The 20,050-nt window shown below is 44.3% G+C and overlaps 1 protein-coding gene and 1 long non-coding RNA gene across 5 annotated transcripts in view; both read right to left on the bottom strand.

Moving 5' to 3' along the window:
• The window catches only part of ZBTB38 (zinc finger and BTB domain containing 38), a 130,975-nt gene extending 124,341 nt beyond the window's left edge, over positions 1–6,634 (bottom strand). For all 4 annotated transcript variants that reach the window (XM_061167720.1, XM_061167721.1, XM_061167726.1 and 1 more), the window contains exon 1: positions 6,362–6,634. The gene's annotated coding sequence lies outside the window, so the exon portion shown is untranslated. The remainder of the gene's footprint in view (positions 1–6,361) is intronic.
• Positions 6,635–14,139: 7,505 nt separating this feature from the next.
• LOC133074040 (uncharacterized) lies at positions 14,140–15,454 on the bottom strand. Its single transcript, XR_009697077.1, has 3 exons — positions 15,321–15,454; positions 14,564–14,638; positions 14,140–14,334 (listed from the first exon to the last, which is right to left on the bottom strand). It is a non-coding gene; the product is annotated as an uncharacterized LOC133074040 (long non-coding RNA).
• Positions 15,455–20,050: the final 4,596 nt, after the last annotated feature.

Genomic DNA, 20,050 nt, shown 5'->3' with positions numbered 1-20,050 from the left:
GCGGTTGCCTTACAGTCAGGAGAACACGTCAGCCAGTGACTCAGCGCTGATGCGAAGGCCAGACCTCCCTGAGGTCACTGACTGCAGTCAACACCGGGCTCTTTCACCTCCCAGCTCCCGTCCCCACAGGTAAGGAGGGAACACAGACAGCCTCCTGGTGACAGTGATCCCCCTCTTCCGCAATACGCATTCCATCTCCTCTTCACCCGTTTGCTAATCCAACTAGTTTTCTAAATTTACAAATATAATAGCGTGCATCTGATTTAACAAAAATCTCAAGCAGGATTAAAGGCTGTCCAATAAAAAGGAGCAACAGAGGTGTGGGATAATTTTCTAGTTCTTGACACACTGGTGCAAGGCAAGTTTTGGGGCACTTCTGCCTTGGTCCCGGAGGAAATCACCCTGCATTGCATGTCCATCCACTCCCGCTCTCCTCCACCCTATCCCTAAGCTCTGGCCCCTGGACTATTATGGTTCTGTGGCAACAAAGTTTATAACGTCCTTGCTCTGTTCTAGAAATAGAATTGTTTGTGCTTCATCTGGAGCTTGATTCTTAAAAACAACCAACATTTACGATATTCTGGTTGTGCAAGAACTGTCCTCCCCAGAGACAAGAGGACACCCTCGGAAAAGAACATGCAGATGTGCCACTAAACTTCTGCTGCTCAATGGAAAGGGAATTAACTAAATTGGGAGGATTAGGGAGGGTGTGGAGTGAGGCCTTCCAGTTGTTTTTGCTCAGCATGTTGAAGGCATTTTCTCTAACTCCCATACTTGAGCTGGTGTGAAGGATGGGCCAAACAGCGGTCTTCATTCACGGACTATTCATCTGTATTTTCTGCACACCAATTATGTGCTGTGTACTGTGTTAAGTATTTAAGATGCATAGAAGAACAGTTCTCACCTTCAAAATCTCCCCAGGGAGGAGGAAAATTGAAGGCAGTGTGCAAAGAAAAATCAAAGGCAGGATGCTCCAAGAAGACAGGGTTTTCTGTTTTGTTCATTGATGTATTTTTTTAGTTTTTAGACTAGCCAATTACTGCATTCATGACTGAGCACAATGACTGAATTATGCACAGTGGTGGTGGGGGAGAAGGGGGAAGGCGGCACCTATCAGAACACTAAGGAGGAGCCCTGAGGGCACCTGCCTCAGGCTTGAAGCCCAAGAAGGAGGAGGACACGGGAGGAAGTTGAACAAGGGGATTTCCAGTTGTTTGGTAGAAGCAGAAGGTGAAGCTGGGAACATGGCAGGAGATGAGGGGACAATTCATGAAGGGGACTTGTGTGCTGGGCTGACGAGCCTGGCCTTTATTCCAGGGATGAGGGAGAATCCTGGAGGGCTGGCCCAGGGGAGTGGTGTGGGCAGGTCTATGAGTTAGAGACATCCCTGCATGGGCAGGTGGTGGGTGGATGAGCTGGAGGTGGGAATCCGTCTAGGGGACCGAGGCTGTCTCTGGGATGAGATGTGTTAAGAAGCTGAACTGAAGCTTCTTCTTAACTCAGGCTTCTTTCTGGGAGCTGAGCCTTTGGACAGAAGGCTCAGCTCTTGGAAACATTCAGGAGGTGGCACGATTCTGTAGCTCAGGGGCTTTGTGGAATAGCTCCGCACAGGGTGAGCTCCTGATCTGGGTTGCTGAGCAGTGGGTGGTGGCATCATCCACCGAGAGAGAGACTGAAAGAGCAGTGGGATCAGCAAATTTTGAGGAGCTCTGAGTACCACTGTGTTCTGTGCAGGTAAGGAAGTCTTTAGACAGGTGGATCTATTTACTGAAGTCTTTAGACAGGTGGATCTACTTACTGATGAGAGGATTATGGTAAGTAAGTTGTAGATGAAGCCAAGGACAGCGATTTAGGCTAGTAGGCACATGAAAGTGCATGATAAACACCACCTGTAAAGATGGATAGACACAGAGAAGTCCATGGAGACTGGGAGAGCTGTTTTGAAAAGAGAGTATCACTGTTTCATTGGATTGGTGTGTGTGAATGAATGAATGTGTACATTAAATGATTTATCCCTGCCATTCCTCCTGGCTCCTCCCTCTTGAAGTAACTTCAAGCACTAGACTATATGACCAGAATCTGTCCCAATTTATCTTGGGGTAACAGCCACCAGAGGCAGCACCGAATTCTTGATATGACTACAAAGTCTCTCTTGGATTTTCAGGAAATATTTAAAGTCAGAAAGACTCTCATCTGGCCATACTTAGTTCAGATTTCCTTAGTTTGGAGGTGATATACTCTTTTTGTCCTAGGAAAGCATTCATGGTACCATATTACATTTAGTTGTCAAGCTTCCTTAGGCTGCTGTAGGCTGTGATAATTTCTTACACTTTCCTTGATTTTTTTGTTTGTTTGTTTGTTTGATTTTGGTTTGGTTTTGGCCATATCACATGGCATGCAGGATCTGAGTTCCCTGACCAGAAATCAAACCTCTGGCCTGCAGTGGAAGCATGGAGTCTCAACCATTGGACCTCCAGGGAAGTCCCACACTTTCCTCGGTTTTGATGACTCTGACTGTTTTGAGGGGGCTTCCCTGGTGGCTCAGTCAGCAAAGAACCCATCCGCCAATGCAGGAGACACAAGAGACGCGGCTTCGATCCCTGGGTCGGGAAGATCCCCTGGAGAAGGAAATGGCAACTCAGGTATTTATAGAATTTCCTTCAATGTGGGTTTGTCTGTTGTTTTCCTCATTATTACACTGGTGTTACAGAAACTGGAGAGGAAGACCACAGAGGGAAAGTGTCATTCTCATCGTCAAGGTGCACACTGTCGACTTAAGTTATCACAGCTGATGTTGACCTTGGTCACCTGGCTGAGTTCATCTCTGCCAGGTTTCTCCACTGTAAAGTCCCTCCCTGCCCCCCTCCAGACTGTGCCCTTCAGAAGGAAGTCACACTTAAGGAGTGCGGAGTTATGTTCTCCCCTCCTTGAGGGAGGAGGTAGTTAGCTCAAATCTCTGCCTTTTCATCTGAAGAAAATCTCTTCAGCCTCCTTTCCTCCTTTCAGACAGTCTTTTAGGAACACACAGACCTGTCAGCTATGGAGCCCAACCGATACTGTGCAGGGCCCTGTGGGGCTCCTGAGCACAGAGACTTTCTGTGCCCCCATTTCTTTGATTATAGGGAACAGCCTTCATTCAGCCTCCAGGATCTTTCCTGGTTTCCAATGGGCAGATTCAAGCACTTGTGAACTAGAGACTGGAGGGGATGTGAGACCAAGGAGAAACAAACAGTCAAGAGCAGCCTTGGGGCAAGGTCCTGTTTCCCCATCAACGGAAACACACAAGAATTATCTTTGAGCTATTTTGTGGATACTAAAACCGCCTCTCCTCCCCACCCCCGCCCCAAGGTGGGAGAAGTTAACGATTAACTGGTAGCCTGCCCATAGCATGCAGACCCCAGACCAGATGAAAAGAGAAGGTTGATGATGCTGACTCCTACTTACCTCACCACCAGCCCATCAGAAGAAATGTCCACGAGCTGATCACGCCTTCTTTGGACAATGGCTATAAAACTTCTCACTATCTTCCCCAAGTGGGGACACACGGTTTTGAGCGCATTAGCCCACTGTGGCCCCCTTCGCCTGACAAAGTAATAAAGTTATCCTTTTCTACTTCACCCAAAACTCCATCTTCAAAAAAAAAAAACAAAAAACAAAAAAAACACACCTCCATCTTCAAGATTCGATTCAGCACCAGTGTACAGAGAAGCTGAGCTTTCAGCATTATGACTTTAAAGGGACCTTTTCCAGGACTTAACATTTCCGAATGTTATCTGTGTGCACCTCAAAATACTATATGCCATGTTTAAAATGCAAGTAGTGACTTCCCTCCAGGCAGGCACTGGTTTACTGCTGGGCCTCAAGGCCTAGAGTTTCCCTTTGAAGCAAGCCTGGAAGATGTCTTGTCCAGGGGCCTGTCTGGCAAGCCCTTGCCCCTTGTCTACACTGCTGGTGTCATGTATGAGGTTGGCCTAACTTAAAAGTCAGGAATAAGTGAAAATTCCCCACAAGAGGAAGAGTCAGAAAGGAAGTGCTTGAAAAGAATAATGCTGTTTCATTGTATTATGTAATGTCCCACTTTGTTATAATAACAGCATTCACTTGTATAAACCAAGAGTATCACAGTAAAGACATAAAACATGGTCAGAGATGGCATCATACAAAAGAGATAAGGTAAAGAATTTTCCACCAAGACTGTAGAAAGAATTATTTCAAGACTTGGTGAAACTCCAACAAGAGTAAATGCCATGTGAGTCAGGAAACATAGTGTTTGTATCTTAGGATAATACATTTTTATATCAATGATTTAATAAAGAATTATTGTGCTCTGGTACGTTAGGACCCCCTCCACCCCCACAACTTGGGTTCCTTCCAGTGTCTGTGTGCTGCTGACCCCTGTGGCCTTCCCACAGGGTAAGGAGAAGTGACAAGCCAATTGTTTTTCTCTCTCACTCTATTTTCCTCCTTATTGCCTGGACTTTGAAGTTCATTGTCATGTAAACATTAACTTGCTTCTTAAATAGAGCCACAGAAGGCAAACTGTAACCTGAGCATATGATTTACCCAAACTCTTTCCCATGAGCTCTAAGGATTCTAATTTCTTCTCCACCAAGATGTCTCTGTCTCATAGAATTAGTTTTGAAAGAGGCTTAAATTATCATCAACATCATCATTATTATTATTATTTTGTTACTAAAGTGCTTTCCAAAGAATACCCATCAGAGATGATGTTAGGTGGTAATATCCACCAAGTTTCTTTTTAAAATATATATAAGTTAAAAAGAAAGTCTGACACTGTAAAGAAATTATCCTCCAACAAAAAATAAGAAAAAAGAAAAAAATTTTTCATTTAAAGGAAAAAAACAAAAGGAGGTACAAGTGGCAAAACACAGGACAAAAATCATCACTGGTTGAAGTTTGGGACCCATTGAACTCTTGCACTAATCAGTTTCACATGTGAAATTTATTGTACACAAAAAGCCTGAATCATAACTTTGGGAACACCCCATAGCAACTAAGAAAGTACAATTTTATTTTTTGGCAATCGCCAGTCATCATCTACCTACGTTAACCAACAGTTTTCTTTTATAATTTATAGTTGTGCTGATCATGAGAGTCTAAATCATGCTGGCAAATCCTTCAAAACAAATTACATGCCTCATTAATACAATCTTTGCAAGACTGGTGTTACAACAGAGGTTTCTCGGAATTTTACTTTGGAGATGTTTTTAGATTTTTCTAAGTTATATTTTATTCTCCCCAAATTAAAATGATATAAAAGTATAGTGAGCTTTTCTAACACCAAGAACCTTAACACATGTCACTATCTGAATTGCTGAAGAAACAACATCTTAGTTTTGAGATCTTGACTTTATAAAAATGATATGTCTTAATTATTCCCCTTCTACATCCATCACGGTGGTGTGTTCTTTTGCCACTTATGTGTCATATAGAATTATTTTGCTGGACTGGAACTGTGTAGCTTGTATAGTATCAAATAAATAAAAGATTGATATTTTAAAAGTGTTAATTTCCTTAATCTTTTTCTGTCCTGAGATGTTTTTCATTGACATGTAATAAAATATTTTTGAGTTGTTAATCCCTCTCCACAGTAGGAAGTCTATATATTTGTAGATTCATTTAATCCACAATTTCAGATTGGTTGGCCTTTTCTAAATGCCAAACTGGCCAGCTGCTGTCAATTCGATCACTTCCATGATCATCTTGCATTTATCCATAACTAAAGTCCTTGGTTGTTTTAATTTGCTTTGGAGAATTAGGCATAGACAGAACAAATGGCAATTACATTACAGAGTTTTTAATTTATCTTAAAATATGAGCACTGCTGTTTATCTTTATGCTTAAGTTCCAAGAAACACTTTTTGACTGTTCTTGTTATTCTGGTTGTCTACTATTATTTTATCTTTATAAATACATCCTTTAATTTGCAAAGTGACTTAATTTGTTTTATTGATTCTAGGTGTCAGTGTTAATGCCACTAATTAGCTTTGAAAACATAACTATGATATCATCATATTATTTTTGAGCAATAAATGAGCATTCTTTCTATCCATGGCAATCTCTAATCCTTTCCTTCCCCCACCCCCTTTCCTTCTATCTTTCTCTCCTTCCTTCATCAAATATTTATTAGGCATTTGCCTGTCCAGCACTACACTAGATGTGGAGAATCAATGATGGATAAAACTCTCAGTCCGCCAAGAAGCTTATTCTATTGATTTAAAATTCTTTTCTTCCTGTTTATTCCAAAGGTCATTTGGACAAAACACATTAATGAAATTCATGGAAAAAAAAGCAAACATGGACAACTTTCACGGAGTTGGAGAAAAAGTATATCACCAACCTTTAGCAGCTGCAGTGAAATCTTTCTTCTCTGGAGGCTTGGCCTATATCAATTCTTCTTTTCCTCAAGAGCTGGCTCTGGGGCAGGCATTCTTCCTCCTCTAGCATAAACAACCTTGGCTGGGAATGTTTGGTTGGACACCAGTTGGATGAGACCCAGAGCAGCCGGAGAGCCCTCCTAGAAACCCTAGGTGCCCACACTTGCTTGGTGTGGCCGAGTGAGGCCTCTGGTACAGAGCTCCTGTAGAAAACCACAAATGCACAGGAAATTGGGGAAAATCAGATAAAGGCAAACCATTAAATGACACACGAACAGAAAGGAAACAGTTAAGAATTAACCCAAATTAATTTAAGGCTATAAGAGCAAGTGGTGCAACGGTTTAGTTAATAAGTAGCTGATCTCCAAAACTAGGACACTGAAGCCAAATGACTAAGGGCTTTTAGAGGCATCAGGGGACAGGTGGAAGGGGAAATGGACTCGCCACAGAGAGACTCACAAATGGCTGTGCATAGTAGGAGAAGGCACTGCATCGTTACTCACACAGGTTCATACATGCACTCATCTACCTCTACATAAATCTATTGATCCATTCAGCAAATGCTTCTAGAGTACCACTGTTCTAGATGATGATGCTGAGGACACAGCAGTGAGCCCAACCCTGACATTCAGGAGCCTGCTGGAGGCACCATGAGCAACTGGCTGGAATTTAGGTAGGGATTATACAAAGAAAAAGGCAAAGTTGAAACTCGAGAATAAGGAGAAAATACTTGCAAATGATGTGACTGACAAGGGCTTAATTTCCAAAATACACAAACAGCTCATATAATTTGACAAAAACAAAACAAAACACCAAGAAAAAAAAAAAAAACTCAATTGAAAAATGAGCAGAAGACCTAGAGACTTTTGTCCAAAGGAGAGATACAGATGGCCAATAGGCACATGAAAAGATGCTCAACATCACTAATTATTAGAGAAATTAAAATCAAAACTATAATGAGGTACCATCTCATGATGGTCAGAATGGCCATCATTAAAAAGCCTACATATAATAAATGCTGGAGAGGTGGGGAGAAAAGGGAACCCTCCTACACTGTTGGTGGGAATGTAAGTTGATACAGCCACTGTGGAAGACAGTATGGAGGTTCCTCAGAAAATTAAAAATAGAATTACCTTATGGTCCAGCAATCCCTCTCTTGGGCATATATCCAGAAAACACATGGTTCAAAAAGATAGATGCACCCTTTTGTTTATAGCAGCACTGTTTACACTAGCCAAGACATGGAAACCATCTAAATATCCATTGACAGATGAGAGGATAAAGAAGATGAGATACATATATACAATGGAATACTACTCAGCCATAAAAAGAACAAAACAATGCCATTTGCTGCAACATGGATGCAACAAGAGACTATCACACTAAGTGAAGTAAGTCAGAAAGAGAAAGATAAATACCATATGATATCACTTACATGCGGAATCTAAAATAAGACAAATGAACCTATCTATGAAACAGGAAAAAAAAAAGTAGGGATAGAGACAATAGACTGATGGTTGCCAAGGAGGGGGGAATGGGAGACAGCAGGAAAGTCTGGGATTAGCAGATGCAAACTGGCATATATAGAGCGGATAAACAACAAGGTCCTACTGTATAGCAGAGGGAACTATACTCAATACCCTGTGATAAACCATAATGGAAAAGAAAATGAAAAAGAATGTAGATGTATGTATAACTGAGTCACTTTGCTGGTACAGCAGTAATTAAAACAACACTCTAATTCAACTTTACTTCAATAAAAAATAAATAAACAAGAAACTGAAATCTGCTGAGTGTGGCTGGTTTCTGCAGAGTGCCAAGGCCCCTAGGCCTTCCAGTGGAACAAGATGTCACCTACTCCCTCATCCTTTCCCTCGTCTGAGGTTGTCTCTTCCTTCTTTCATTCACTTAGCCTAACGAGGCCATGTTCACCATCCACATCTTTAGGCTCAAGACTGTCTCTACTCAGGCCTCCAGATGGCCACCTTCTTGCTGTGTCCTTTTCTCTGTGTGTGCACAAACCTGGTGTGTCTCACGTGTCCCCAAATTTACTCTTTTTATAAAACCAGTCAGATTGGATTAGGACCCACTCTAATGGCCTCATTTAACTTAATAACCTTTTTCAAGGTCCCATTTCCAAATGTACAGTCACATTATGAAGCAACAGATGTTAGGGTTTTAACATATGAAATCAGGGGGTTATGATTCAGCCCATAACCCCACTGCTCCACTGCTGGAAGATTTTTGCTTTCTGGTTGCCCTGTGATTCACTGTGTGGAAAATGGCATGAACCACAGAGAAAGCCAGTGACCACAGGGTCTTCCACTTCCTAAAACCATGCCTGCCTCAAACCAAGAGAGAAGAGAAATAGTCTTAGGGTCTGCACGCCCTTATGCATACCTACACCTTGTTGCAGAGAGACATGGTTCATGTCCTAGGATCTGAAGCAACTTCCCAAGCTTTAAGAGTGACAGATGAAGTTTCTACTAGAGGCAGCTGTACCCTATTTTTTACCTTAGGATCACATGGGAAAGAGTCAAACCTTTGACTGTCAGACAAAGGTGTCTTCGAAAATCTCGATTGCTTTAGAGGCAAACTACAATGTAATAATAGAGCCAAGACAAGAGGAAGTAAAAGAGCTCTGCAAGGCACAGTTAGTAGCATTCTGAAAATTAGTGTTTCCTGTTTGCTTCAAACCTTCTTCTTCTACCCGGCCTTGCTTAGTGTTAACAGGTCCTGTTTGCCAGTGGCTCTAGGTCAGTTCACTGAAAGCCAGTTGTTTCCATTTTACCTTCCTAGTTGCTGACAGGTCCACCCCCTTCCCCTCCCTCTTATCAAGTTTCTTCACTTGTTTCTAATCTGTCTCAGTTCTCCCACTGCCATTTGTTCTCACTTCCCTCAGTCCTTTCAAGTATCTTTTGGTTTCTCCAAACCCTCTGCCCTTTCCCTTTCACTCATCAATCCCAGCCTGGCCAAATCACCCCCAGTCCCACAGATCCTTCACCTTACTCTCCAGTCCTTGATCCACTCCCACTACATCATTCCCTAGCCCCGCCCACTCTATCCTAGCTCCCCCTACCACACCAAAGGAAATACAAACTCCACCCCCCCCACCCTCCTGGCCAAACTTAAACTTTTTATTTTTTATTGGGGTATAGCCAAATAACAATGTTGTGGTAGTTCCAGGTGACCAGCAAAGGGACCCAGTCATACACATACATATATCTCTTCTCCCCTGAACGCCCACTCCCAACAAGGCTGGCACATAACACTGAGTAGAGTTCCATGTGCTCTACAATAGGTCCTTGTTGGTTATCCATTTTGAATTAAGCAATATGTACATGACCTTCCCGAACTCCCTAACTCTCCCTTCCTCTTGGCAATCATAAGATTGTTTTTTGAGTCAACATAGACTTTTTAATGGTGATTTTTTTTTTTTGGCTGCACTGGGTCTTTGTTGCTGCACAAGGGCCTTCTCTAGTTGCGGTGCACAGGCATCTTATTGCTGTTGACTTCTCTTGTTGCAGAGCACAGGCTCTAGGATGTGTGGGCTCGGTAGTTGTGGTTCCCGAGCTCGAGAGCACAAACTCAGTAGTTGTGGCACACGTGCTTAGGTGCTCTGAAGCACGTGGGATCTTTCCTGTACCAGGGATTGAACCTGTCTCTTGAATTGGCAGGCAGATTCTTTACCACTGAGCCACCAGGGAAGCCCCCAACTGTATTTCTGAATCTGCGAACTGCCTGTTCATATTCTTTGTCCATTTTTCAATTTGGTTGCCTTTTTCTTATTGATTTATATATTTGTGCTCTGTCTTTTATCTTTTATATATTCTCATGAATATTTTCTCTTAGATGTTCCTTCTCTTCTAACTGGGCTGCAATAGACTGAACAGCCCTTAAAATGCTGTCATGCCATTATAATGGAATTCTGAACAACTAAGATTTTGCAGAAATGTTCAAAGGTTGTTTTAAAAATTCCATCCAGTAAGAATTGTTGTAAACTTTATAAACAGCAAAAAGAGCAAGTAAATATGGTGTATGGATCAGTAAATTGGGTTTCAGCAAATGGGTCTGCTTCTTCTACCAACATATATCTCAATACCACAAAATGTGGCTGCATTTATTTGTTTTATATGCCTATTTCCCCTTCATATTCATTGCCTGTACTCATTTCTTTTAGTGACACAGCAATTCATTTTATTGTGGAAAGACTTAAAATACACATATGTGTGTGCACAACTGTAGCAAACATTTTTGTGCTTGCCAACAGGCATTCCCCCCTCACCCATGACAGCCAAGCCCAGATTTTGTTCAGGTATCCCCTCAAATCTGTTAATTGGATTATATAATTCCTTACTTTTCTACTTGGTTTATGAATCTCTGAGAAAGTAACATTAAGAAGAGGGGTAGGAGAAACCCAGAAACATGATTTCATAGCCCCAGGTCCTCAGTGTGACATGGGAGCAGGCCCACTCACTCAGTGACAGTGTAGTGAGCCTGCCTTTGTACCTGTCGTGGGTTCCATTTAGAAGGCTGTCATACAAGTTCTGAAAGGGGTCTAAAGTGGATTCAGTGTGTGGCAGTTTACAGAACTGGCGAGCCGGCAAACCTAGTTGATATCTATTCTTGCATGGGCTTTAGGTGAGGGAACTTAGCAAAGATGTGATGCATGACAGGCACTGCTATCCTGCTTGATCTTAGGGGAGAAGGGACTAACCCAGAGAAGGGAAGGTCTTTTCATGACGGGCTTTGTACAACTTGAACTGACAGCCTTGTGAATGGAGAGACTGCATATGTGGCGAGAGGTCGGGGGACTCTCAGGTTACAAGTCAAATATCACAAATACGTTGTTGACACAGACTCAGAGAGCCATGAGCATAACATTCTTTAGAGTCCAACAGTGCACACTTGGGTCCAACATGCCAGATGAATATGCTGAAAAACAGAAAAAAGGCTTACATAGAGGAAGAGGAATCTTCTCTTCCATGTGTCCAATTTTTGTAATAAAATATTCCACATACAAAAAACTTAATATGTAAGAGATAAAGAAGGTGAATAAACATCGCATATCAATCAGCTAGCATAAGAAACAGAACCTCACCAATCCCCTTGAAGACCATATGCACATTTCTGTTTAATACGCTGAACTGAAAACTGAACACGATGCCTACACCTCACTTCATATGTCACTGGCCAGAACTGCACTGCAAGCCCATACCTAAACATGTCATTTCAAGGGTGACAGGATGTTTGTGACTGCTTAGACAGTAGTTTTCAAACTTTTTTGTCTCAGAACCCCTTTCCATTCTTAAAAATTATTGAGGATACCAAAGAGCTTTTGTTAATGTGGATTATATCTATCCGTCAGGACCATATCAGAAATTGAAACTAAGAAACTTTTAAAATATTTCATTTAAAATTACAATAATAAATCCAATACTTGTTAATGAACACACATACACTTTTTAAGAAAAAAATACTTTCCAAAACAAAAAGTAATTAGTACTTTACATTTTTGCAACTCTGTCTGGCTTAATAGAAGACAGCTGAATTCTCATACTTGCTTCATCATTCCAGTTGGTCCTAATATTATTTTGGGTGAAGTATATGAAGAAAATTTGACCTCACAGAGATAAGTAGTTGGAAATGAGGGGAGAATTTTAATAGCCTTTTCAGGTAATTTTGGATATTCTTATTTGCATGCTAAGTCGCTTCAGTCATGTCCAACTCTTTCTGACCCTATAGACTGTAGCCCACCAGGCTCCACTGTCCACAGGATTTACCAGGCAAGAATACTGGAGTGGGTTGCCATGCCCTCCTCCAAGGGATCTTCCTGATCCAGAGATCAAAAACGTCGCTACATCTCCTGGATTGCAGGTGGGTGGGTTCTTTACCACAAGTGCCCCCTGGGAAGCCCCATTTTGTTTGATATCATGCCAAAACCCAACATATGACAGCTTCTTAAAGGTTAGTAGCAATGTGGAATCTAAAACTGCATCAATGAACTCTTCATACTCTGTGACATTAAAAATCCATCGGGCTATCTTGCAATTGGAATAGCTTTTTGTTTTTTTTCAACCCATGCATCGTAGTTTTGTGACATCATGCATTGGGCATTTGGAAAATATTGGGTCACTAAATGTAGTGCTATTAAAATATGTCCATGTATTAGGTCCTCCTCCCTTTAGGAAGTAGAACTTAATTTCCCCCTTCTTGAGGGGGACTGTACACATGATTCACTTCTAAAGAATAGAATGTGGTAAAAATTATAGAATGTGACTTATGAGGATAGACCATAAAAGACATTGATGCTTTTATCTTGCTCCCTTGATCTTGGGTCACTTGCTCTGGAGGAAGCTAGTTGCCATGTTGTGAGGATACTCAAAGTCCTATGGAAAGGTACATGGGGTGAGATACCCAGTCTCCTGCCACCAGCCATGTGAGTGTACCATCCTGGAAGCAGATACTGTAGCTCCAGTCAGGCTTTCAGATGACTGCAGCCTCAAGAGACAGACATCTTGACAGCAATGTGTAGGTGAGTGAAACCCAAAGTTAGAACCACCTACATAAGTTACTCCCAAATTTTTGACCCACAGAAATCAAAAGATAATAAGTTTTCTTGTTTTAAATCACTATGTTTTGGAGTAATCTGTTATTCAACAACAGATATCTAATATACTGAGCTTTGCAGATCTTCCAAATGTTGACACATTTCATTATTTGACATATTTTTGAAATCACATTCACTAACATCACCACCAAGCTCATCAGAAGAATCTTTTAAGCATGTAAAGCTGTCAAGATATTTACATGGTAGTTTGGGTTTCCCTGGGCTTCCCTGGTAGCTCAGCTGGTAAAGAATCCCCCTGCAATGCAGGAGACCCTGGTTCGATCCCTGGGTCAGAAAGTTCCCCTGCAGAAGGGATAGGCTATCCACTCCAGTATTCTTGGGCTTCCCTGGTGGTTCAGATGGTAAAGAACCTACCTGCAATGTGGGAGACCTGGGTTGGGAAGATCCCCTGGAGGAGGGTATGGAAACCCACTCAAATATTCTTTCCTGGAGAATTCTCAGGAGCCTGGGACAGAGGAACCTGGGGGAACTATAGTCCATGGGGTCACAAAGAGTCAAACACAACTGAGTGATTAAGCACAGCACAGCATGGGTTTCCCTGGTGGCTCAGGTGGTAAAGAATCCACCTACAATGCAGGAGACCTGAGCTTGATCCCTGGGTGGGGAAGATCCCCTGGACAAGGGAATGGCTACCCACTTCAGTATACATACTAGAGAATTCCATGGCCGGAGGAAAGCCTGGAGAGGCTACAGTCCATGGGGTCACAGAGTCAGACGTGACTGAGTGACTAAGCATGTGCGTGCACACATACATACACACACTCACACGGCAGGTATGTTTTTCAAATTCTAATTTTTGCTTGAAAGGCCACATTTTATCATTGTCAACAATAATCTCAGTTGCTTCTCTTGAAGTGACAAGTTGACGTTTATTTTCTAGAAAATTTCTACTAAATACCCAAGTCCAAAAAAATCACTGTTGTCCAGTCATTCAAATACAAGAGATGATTTTTAAAAGAGAATCTAGTTCAGCTAGCAAATCAAACAAGCACAGAATTGCTTTTAGTTGAGCAAGTGACATTTACTACCACTTCCAGGGGAGGAGTCCCACTGCATGGAGGCTAGTAGTTGGTATAACAACATCTGCCACCAGAGTATCAGCCCCAGGGTGTCAACCTGCTCCATGGTTGCAGGTGCTGGTGTTGCAAGAAGACACAATTCACATGGACAATGTGTGAACAATGCTTTACTCTTTACCAGTGAAGAGAAAGAGCACGATCAGTTTCACTGATGACAGTCCCCATGGCCAGCAGATCTGTATGCACTCTTCTTGTGCTGCAAGCAAAGGGCCCAATTCTCTCCCTGCTGCAAACAGATACAACAGTAGGGTTAGCTGGGTGTCACGTGATGCACATGGTTAAGCAGAACAAAGAAGTACACATCCAGTCCAGAACAGGGAAAGATATTCCCAAACAAAGGGATATGCCGAGCCCAGACTGTAAGAGCTCTTTGTATCTTTGTAAGGAAATGTTCTGGGCCCACAGCACATTCTTAAACAACAGTACAGGGGTTGAAAGACTGAGCATGTATCTACCTTTTCTAACGCTTTTTTCAAGATGAACATAGTTATCTTGAGATGCAGCAGACTTGCTTTATTATAGTTCCCATTCTGTCACACAGAATAACAAAAGGACACAGAATTGAGTAAAAGGAACACCTTTTTACAACTTCATTAAGGACATTCTGTTAATAGAAGAAACAACAGGCCCCAAATGGAGTCACTTGTGCTAAGCCCCATGTCAGCAAATCAAGACTTAATACCTAACCTAACAGCAGTTTCAGCCTCTCCCTGGAATGTGACCTTTAGCCAGTCAGTGTAAAATTTTGAGTAGCAATGATGAGGTAATGCTGATAAACCCCTGTATTTCACCAAAGGAAGATGATCTTGCTTGAAACTCTGAAACATGTGTTCATCTGCCTGTTTAGGGATACATATAGTTGTCTTTTAAGACCTCTCACCCCCTTTCACCTATACTCTAACCCTCCCATTTTGCTTCAGTAGCTGTCAGTCCCTTAAATGTCCACAGTTCCTTCTTAGTCCACTCCTTTCCTTCTATTTTCTTCGTTTCCTCCAAATGGTCCAGACCCTCTTTCTCATTTCAGTCCTACCAATTGCTCCCATATCTAGCCAGGATGCTCTAAGTAGCTTCTAAGTAGCAAGATGAAAATAGGCAGCAGGGCCCAGAAAAGGTGTTGCTGGGGTCTGAGGGAATGAAGCTGGGACTGGAGGGTCTGAGGAAGGGGGGGCTGACTTTGTACAGAATCCAAGCATTTAAGGACATGTGCTATACCGGTCCTATATAGACGTAGGGCTGGGGCCACTGGAAACATCTTGGGAACCGCAACAGCAGGTCAGGATCCACAAATTTCTCCCCTCCATGCTACTGTCCACACCTGTCCCCACAGCCCACAGCTTCGATTCCTGCAGTTACTGCTAGAAAAAGCAAAGTTATGAGATCAACACGGGGAGCCCTGTAGGTTATGCCCTTTTTGGCCAGGTCTTCACTTCTTCCCAGTGCAAGACAGGCAATGCAGCATTGGGAATAAGCTTTACCCAAGACCAAGACCATTGGAAGGACTGATGCTGAAGCTGAAACTCCAATACTTTGCCCATCTGATGCGAAGAACTGACTCCTTGGAAAAGACCCTGATGCTGGTAAAGATTGAAGGCAGGAGGAGAAGGGGACGACAGCGGATGAAATGGTTGAATGGCATCATCTACTCGATGGACATGAGTTTGAGCAAGCTCTGGGAGTTGGTGATGGACAGGGAAGCCTGGCGTGCTGCAGTCCATGGGATCGCAAAGAGTCGGACACGACTGAGCGACAGAACTGAACTGAACTGAATTGAAGGCCATCGAGCCATCGGCCTCTGTTCCCAGGGTCGCCCAGAGGTGGGGACAGAGCACGCAGCGGTGTCAGCGCAGGGCGGCTTTGGGTCTGGTCGTGCGCGCCAGAGGGAAAGCGGAATAATGCACTGAAAGGCTGTTGCCAGGTCCTTTCCCTCTGACGTCCCGGTTTCTGACTCACTGACGACCCCTGGAGGTAGACAATCCGTAAAACCTCTTCCACCCTCTCAGCCACCGACTCCACCACCAGGCTCACCCTAACTTCCGCTTTCATGAAAAGAGCGCAGTTCCGGGGTGGGGTCCCCGTGCGGCCTTGTGGGAAATAGAGTCTTGTCGGGAGGATTCTGGGAGTCGTAGTTCCTACTGGTCCTTATGCGCACGCGCATTTTCGTCTTCGCCTCCCTGGGCTTCAGATGCTTCGCCGGGCGGGAAAGAGACACGTGAGCTCGTGTGTGGCTGGCCTGTAACTTGCGGCGGCTCAGGCTTTGTCCTCTGGGGAGGGGTCCCCAAGTGGAACGTGACGGACGGACTTGGATCCTCTGTCAATTACAACTGCCAGTTGTAATCGGGCAATTACAGCGGCAAGTGATAATCGCCGAGATGCAAGGTGTAGGAGCAGTGCGTAAAGGCTGGGAGGACAAGGCATCGGAGCCAAAGCTTGGGGGTGCGGAATAGAACCAGGCCCAAGGGCGACGCATTTAAAGAACAGGGCCTCGAGAGCGCAGAGTGCCCAGCGAGGAGGGCCGCGGTCGTGAAAACACCCCGAGTCACACGGAGGGAGGTGGGTGTTATCCCCTGACAGTGTAAAACTGTTGTGGGTTTCGGTGGGGCGCGCTGCCTAGGCATTCCAACTTCAGAAAAATAAGGGCAGTGTGGCTGCTATCCGGAGGGGTCTCGAGGGAAGGGCACTGAAGACCGAGTAGACCAGGGGGAGGCGGTGGGATCCGATGGTGGCAGTGGACTGAGGGGATGAGGAGGATGGGGGATTCAAGGAGAGAGAGGAGTTGAGGATTCTGGGACTTCTCGTGTGGGCCTCTGGCGGGTCTGTAGATTACCTCACTTAGTGAAATTCTTACTCAGAATCTGTTTCCATTCATTCACAGTGGGCATGGGTGTGGTGGGGTGGAAGGATAAGTGCTGTGTATGAAGTTTCCAGAGAGAGGCCCAAGGATATCAAGGTTACATGGAGCCCAACATGCAGGGCACGTTCAGCTCTGGGCAGAGGGCTCTTTGAGCTGAGAGGAAGGATACAGCCGACCCACCCTCGCCAAAGACTTGAGGGGGTCCAGGAGTGAGTACACAAGTGCAAATACATTGACAAAACTATTCAGATGTATACTGACACAAAGAACCACACGGCTGTGTTATACTCACCCTTGTGAGCACACGGGTGTGTAAATAAACACATAGCTACTCATAACCACATGCTCACCATACTCCCTACCCCAAAGACCCTAGTAAATGTATCCTTCCTCTCAGCTCAAAGAGCCCTCTGCCCAGAGCTGAGCGTGCCCTGCATGTTGGGCTCCATGTAACCTTGATATCCTTGGGCCTCTCTCTGGAAACTTCATACACAGCATTTATCCTTCCACCCCACCACACCCATGCCCGCTGTCACTCTCTAACCCTTCCTACCTTAATCTTCCCACCACCCTGGACTGATGTGAGAGAGAAATGGGGCTTGAATTTAGCTAAGGGTTTTTCCTGCCTGAATGTGTTTGCTGAGGATCTTCCCAGAGCTGTAGTTCTGAAGATATTTGTGTGTGCTGGATTCTTTGGAGATTCCAATGAAAGCTGTCACCCGTCTTCCAGGATAACACACCTCTTTGTATCCACACTATCTGGAAAACAAAATTGAAACCCACCATGGAGCCCTGGTTAAGAACCTCTGTAGAGGTAGATAAGAAGGTCAGTTTCCTGGTTGTCCTCTCTGGAGTCTTCAGGTGGCTCTAGAGGGGAGAAGAGTAGGCCCCCAAGTTCGAAGAGGAATCAGAGTATGAGGAAGGGGCAGTCTCTCCTCCCACCCAACTGTAGCTTTAGTGATGGAGCCAGGCCCTCCCTCTTGCCAGACCTCAGCTGGGCAGTCAGTCATAAACACTAAATTGTTAGTGGGAGAGTCAGCCAGGCAGGTAGTTCAAGCTTGGTTGTTGTTGTTCAGTTGCTAAATCGTGTCTGACTCTTTGTGACCCCATGGACTAGCATGCCAGGCCTCCCTGTCCCTTGCTATCTCCTGAAGTTTGCCCAAGTTCACATCCATTGAATCAGTGACGCTATCCAACCATCTCATCCTCTGTTGCCCCCTTCTCCTTTTGCCTTCAATCTTTCCTAGCATCACGATCTTTTCCAATAAGTTGGCTATTTGCATCAGGTGGCCAAAGTATGAAGCTAAAGCTCCAATACTTTGGCCACCTGATGCAAAGAGTTTAAGCTTTCAGGTGTTTAATTATGTAGGCTTAGTAGTTCAGTTAGAAAGACAGTAGGTTGGGACTTCCCTTGTGCTCCAGAGGTTAAGAATCCGCCTGCCAATGCAGGGAACTGGAACTCAATCCCTGGTTCAGGGAGATCCCACATGCTGCAGAGCAACTAAGCCCGTGTGCCTAGAGCCTTTGCTCTGCAACGAGAAGCCATCACAATGAGAAGCCCACGTACCACAACGAAGAGTAGCCCCTAGAGAAAGCCTGTGCGCAGCAACGAAGACCCAGAGCAGTTAAAAAAAAATTAATAAGATTAAAAAAAAAAAAAGACAGTAGGTCAGTCAAATGATTTGTGACTTAGAAACTTAATCAGCCAACCAGCCAGTACTCAGGATTAATTTTTCAGATGGACAGTAGTCCATCAGGATCCATCATTTAGAAGGTCAATTTAATGGTCTGTCCATCAGGGAGCCAGTTATGAGACTGCCAAAGAGCTGGTTCATCAGTTAGATAAAAGGGCAGTTGGGGTGAGACTATATGGAGACAGAATGCCTCTTGTTATATCTTGAAGACAGTGTAGGTAGGTGGAGAGAAGAGTTGACTCCTAGGCCACAAGAGGGAGCTTCAGCTTGCTGGGAAAGAGGCCTCATCTGTGCGTGCGTACATGATAACTCGCTTCTCAGTTGACTATTTGCAGGGAAAAAGAGGAAAAACTGCCGAACAAGGGGCAGGCTGAGTTGCCACTAGAGGGCAATGTGGCACCCCTTCACTGGCACAAGCAGCTTTGCATTTGCGGGAGCCCCAGTCTCTGACCAGTTCCTGAAGAAAGGGTCCTGAAAGGATTTATCATTTGGGGAGTGCCTAACTAAGACACACTTGGCTCCATGCTGGAAGAAAGCGGCTGGCTGTCCAGCAGAAGGACTTGCCTTTCCTGGGCCCTGGGGAGGAGGGAGGTTGGAGGAGCGCCTCACTGGTGGGTCCCCGGAACAGGGAGGGGTGCAGCTCCCTAAAGTAGAGGCACGGAGAGCAAGAAGTCCCCTGTTGAGATGCACATCACTTCCTGGGCTGCTTTTCCTTCAGTGCCTCTTGGGGCCACAGAGGGGCCAGACCCATGGCCTCAGCCTCCAGACTCCCATTCCTTTGCTGAACTTTGGTCAGCTGCTGCTTCTGCAGTGGGCAGCAACTCATAACTCAAGCAGGAAGCTGGGGATTAGACAGAGATGATGAAGGAAACGAGGAAAGGATGAGCAATGAGCTTCATCTCCCTTGGGAAATCATTGAGATGTTTATAATAAGGTGTCACTTTGTGCTTTTTATCAAAGCACAAATGCAGGACTGAGAAGAATTGAGTTCTTTTTTTCCCCAAAGGGAAGTGCATGAGCCTGGGGAGCTATACTTCCCAGTTATGCCTAGAGCATAATGCTGTGCCTCCAGGTGGCTTCCTGGCTTAAAAAAATGGGCAGGGACATATTCTAGTTCTGGCTGGTTTTGGTAACTCAGCACAGTTAAAAGAAAGAGTAAGTGGGGGGCAGTAATGGAGGCTTCATTGGGAGGATGACCCACGCTGCCCAGGGTTTTACCTGTACTCTCTCGTGGGAGGTGTCATCCTGGTTTTCAGATGAGGAACCCAATGCCTGAGGCCTTATGCCTGGGAAGTGATACAGAACTGGTCTTGAACTCTATGTGGCTCAGTGGTAAAGAATCCGCCTGCCAGTGCAGGAGATGTGGGTTCATTCCCTGGGTCGAGAAGATCCCCTGG

Source organism: Dama dama, chromosome 19 (assembly GCF_033118175.1).
Source record: "Dama dama isolate Ldn47 chromosome 19, ASM3311817v1, whole genome shotgun sequence".
Taxonomy (NCBI): domain Eukaryota; kingdom Metazoa; phylum Chordata; class Mammalia; order Artiodactyla; family Cervidae; genus Dama; species Dama dama.
The sequence above is the reverse complement of the archived record's forward strand: the minus strand, read 5'-3'. Positions and strand labels throughout refer to the sequence as shown.